The sequence below is a fragment of the Euphorbia lathyris genome, chromosome 10 (genome assembly GCF_963576675.1).
Source record: "Euphorbia lathyris chromosome 10, ddEupLath1.1, whole genome shotgun sequence".
Taxonomy (NCBI): domain Eukaryota; kingdom Viridiplantae; phylum Streptophyta; class Magnoliopsida; order Malpighiales; family Euphorbiaceae; genus Euphorbia; species Euphorbia lathyris.
In genome coordinates this window covers 22,133,042-22,137,404 of record NC_088919.1, presented here as the reverse complement: position 1 = coordinate 22,137,404, position 4,363 = coordinate 22,133,042, and the positions used below count along the sequence as shown (strand labels likewise).

The 4,363-nt window shown below is 35.3% G+C and overlaps 1 non-coding gene across 1 annotated transcript; it reads left to right on the top strand.

Annotated features, from left to right (window-relative positions):
• The first annotated feature begins 696 nt into the window (after nucleotides 1–696).
• Nucleotides 697–802, top strand: LOC136210181 (small nucleolar RNA R71). Its single transcript, XR_010677892.1, has one exon. It is a non-coding gene; the product is annotated as a small nucleolar RNA R71 (small nucleolar RNA).
• The last annotated feature ends 3,561 nt before the right edge of the window (nucleotides 803–4,363 follow it).

The following is a 4,363-nucleotide window of genomic DNA, read 5'->3' as shown; positions in this document are numbered from 1 at the left end:
ATAGCCTTAACATGCTCTTTCGGATTTTCTTCCGTATGGCTTGGAAGACTTCCCTCTTTGCGGGATGGAATTGATTTAGCGAGTTGTCCAATTTGAATCTCCAAATTATGGATGCTAGATGATTGGTTTTTAATAAGCTGATCGAATTTATTCTCGATCCGTTTAAAACCATCGTCGTGATTACTTATTTTTCCGCTCATAGCATCAATAAATTTGTCGATTTTAGAAGATAAAGTGCTAATCGTATCTCTTGATTGATTTTGATAATTAGTAGTACGATTTTGATTAGCATTAGCATTATTATTATCTCTCCAATTAAAGTTAGGATGATTTCTCCATCCAGGATTATATGTATTGGAATAAGGGTTATTATTTTGGTTTTGCCCTTGGACAAAATTTACCTGTTCAATTTCGCTCATACCTTCGTAGTCCATATCCGTTTGGATTGGCTTACCATTAGAATCACACGGTGCCATAAACCTATCAATTTTGTGCGATAAGGCAGAAAATTGGGCTTGCAACATCGCTACTGGATCAAGATTCACTATACCTTTAACTGATGATGTTGTTGAGGATGATGGTTTCGCTAATGGTACGTGTCCACGTTCCGCGGGCCACATACAGCTGTTGATTGCCATTTCCTCCAAAAGTTCTCTTGCTTGGGCAGATGTTTTCTTCATGAATAACCCTCCAGACATAGCGTCCAATGAACCTCTAGTTGTAGTTCTTTAAAACGTTCCCAAGCCTCATAAAGAGTTTCATTATCATTTTGAGAAAAAGATGTTAACTCTTTAATGACTCTTGCGGTTTTTGCTAAAGGAAAATTTTTTGATAAAAATGCTTGGGCTAATTGCTCCCAAGTCTCAATTGATGCGGCTGGCATAGAAGTTAACCATTCTTTGGCTCGATCCTTCAAAGTAAAAGGAAAAAGGCGAAGTTTGATTGCTTCTGCAGTTACATCAGTAATTTTAAAAGTGTCACAAATTTCTAAGAAATTTGTCAAATGGGTATTAGGATTTTCGTTAGGTAACCCGTAAAACGTTACATTATTTTGCAACATATTAAGCAACGCATGCTTAATTTCAAAATGATGTGCATTAATTTGGGGTCTAACTATACTGTTTGTTACACCGGCCACTCCTGGCCTAGCGTAATCTATAAGTGTGGCCATAACTTCTGGCTCGGTAATTTTAGTTTTTCTTGGGGTTTTGTTTTTGTTTTTCTTTTCTTTCTTGTTCTTTTTAAGAGTTCTTTCAATTTCTGGGTCAATAGGATCTGGTGACGTGCCTGAACTTCGAGAACTGCGCATGAACTTGAAATTTCGCACGAACCGAAACTACCTACAAAACAGAATTTGAAAAATAAATATGTTAGTAATTGAAAATAAATAAAATATAAAAGTTTGAATAAGTATGAATAAACCTAGATTCGTAATAAAACACGAAAAATTTAAAATTTTGTCAAAAATTTTGGCGTTCCCCGGCAACGGCGCCAAAAACTTATTGAGCGATTTCCGCAAGTGCACGGTATACGCTTGTAGTAATAAAAGATATCGATCCCACAGGGAACGTTTTTTAACAAAACTTATCTACAATCGGTTAAATTTACTTTAAGGTTTATAATATGGGAAAATCGTTTAATCGGTTTTGGTTTTGAAATTTCTAGAATGAGAATTAGGTTAGATTATGAAAACGTTAGAAAATATTCTGATTTAAGAATGAATTTGCAAGATAGGAACTTTTAGTACTTTTTAGAAAAGTAAACAGATGTATTTGTTTGCATTAAGCAAAGAAAACAACTTTAAACTTTGTACGAATTATAAAGATGAAATAAATGACAGAACCTCTAATTAATTGGCTTTGAACATGACAAAACCCTTTCGGGATAGTTGCCCTTAATCAAATTAAAACTCTTTCGAGATAATAATTTGCCTAAGTGTTCAACAAAGTTTCCTTGTAAAGATTTTGAATTAAATACATTTTAATGAAAACACCAGCAGTCACTTTAGTGGATTGGTTACCATAAGTGCTGCATAAAAATCTATCGAATAGAACGGACTTTATTAGATGAAATATAAATTGATACAAGTTTACAGAGAACATGGAGCATGGAAACATTCGACGACTTGCAAGTGAACGGGTTGTCAATCCTTTCCTTGGGTTTCGTTAGAGTTTGTCAGGCTCAGGGGCGGATCCTCTACTCAATCTTCTCGTTGAATCTTCGTAATAGAGACTGGGTCGGTCTACTACCAAAATGAAAACTAAACTGGAACAATGTCTAAACGCTACTAAACTTGTTATTATTGAATAAACAATGTGTGTACAACATATTGCTTTTTTACAGAATCGAAATCTAACTTATGAATCACTTGATTCGGAATTTCTGCATAAATTCTATACTAATCTCTTTTTTCTACATATCTTCAACTCTCCATCAACTCTTTATTTATAGATGTTGAAGAGTCTTGATTGAAGTGTCGTGTCCGTTGTGAATGATCGTGTCCGTTGCGAAAGGACGTCTTTATCCACCCGAACGATCGCGTTTCGTCGAAAACGAAAGTGTGTAACTAGGCTTCTAAAATCTCCTGCTCGTACCGAGAATATTAAATTCTCTACCGAGAATGGGGGAACATCAATTGTTCTTCAAACGAAGGAAGGAAAAGCTGGGGAACGCGTGTCGCGATCGAGAATTTGGGGGCCGCGGTCGCGGCACGGAACGTTTTTTGGTTCTTCTGCTTTCGTTCGCGTCCTCGATTTGACGTTATTAATTTCTGTCGTCTTCGACTCCTTTTGTAGGGTTTTTCTTCTGTTTTCGAGCTCTTTTCGTTCCTATTTGGATTTTACCAAATATTTATGTACCTTACAAGAAAGAAACATATTCGAGAGTAAAAGCTTCCTAAACAGTTATAAATAGCATAAATTCGTAGCAATATTGATGTAATTATTGATGATATTTTAGGTATATTTTGGGCTTAACAGCGACGGCGTGATGTTCATACGCCGTTACCTATGGTGAGGCGTGATAGCATCACACCCTCACCTGTGTGAGGGCGTGATGCCCATACTCATGTGTAGCCGAATCCGGTTTATTTTTTTTAGTTAATTTAATTTAGTTAAATTTTGTTATTTTTATTTTATTAATTTTAGTGCAATTTTTATTTTATTAATTTTAGGTTGTTTAATTTAGTTTCACTAAATTTTTATTTTGTTTAATTTAGTTCAACTAAATTTTTATTTTGTTAATTTTAGTTAAATTTTTATTTTTTTAATTTTATTTTGTATAATTTAGTTTAGTTAAATTTTTATTTTGTTAAATTTAGTTAAATAGTGTGGTCAATACGTGTAGATGGAGGGGGAGAGTGTAGCTGGGAAATCTATCCCGTCAGCAGCGAGGCAGCTAGATATGGATGCCGAGGATACACCACGTCATACGAGAAGGCGTGGTGTTGATATATAAGGCCGTAGACGGAGAGCGAATGAGACGTAGCAGTTACGGACAGCTCAAATAGATCAGCATGTGTTGGATCAGCCCGAGTTGGGGGGGAGAGGAGGCGGATGAGTTAGGAGACCGAGATCCTGGACTTGACGTTGTCAATGACTATATTCAGGAATTAGCCGAGGCGCAACAACGGCAGGGATCTGATGATGATGATGATGATGATGAGGATGTGCAGCTGGCCCATGGCTCGAGCAGACATCGCAGGGATGGTCGATTTGCTAGTACATGTATTATAATAGTTTAATTTTATTTAAATTTAGTATTAGTTATAGTATAGTATTATTTATAGTATAATATTATTTAAAATTGAGTATTATTTTTAGTTTAGTTTAGTATTATTTAAAATTTAGTATTATTTATAGTTTAATATTATTTATAATTTAGTATTATTCATAGTATAATATTATTTTAAATTTAGTATTGTTTATAGTTTACTATTATTTAAAATTTAGTATTATTTATTTTAGGGACCAGAAAACGGTCAAAGTTATTGAGGACTGTAGTTGGATTGTTTCGAGGCCAGTGGAGGGTGGCCCCAGTGATGGTTCCTTGATTCATAGTTTTTTAGGACACGTTGCCTCACGGATGTTGGAAGGGTATCATCGATCTTATCTTACGTGCTACAACATATTATTAGCATGTGGCACATTGGAGCGATGGTATCAGGGTACGATACCTGAGGTAAAAATAATTTGCTCAATAAATTATTTTACTTATTATTTTTAACCCTAACCCTCAAAAGCATTCAGTAATTGTATATGTGTCATGTTTACAGCCGAGGGCTATGGTAGAGAGGACTGGGTTGTCTCACCTCACATCCACCATGTTCAAGAACTTGGATGCGCCTCTGATATCTGCGTTCGTG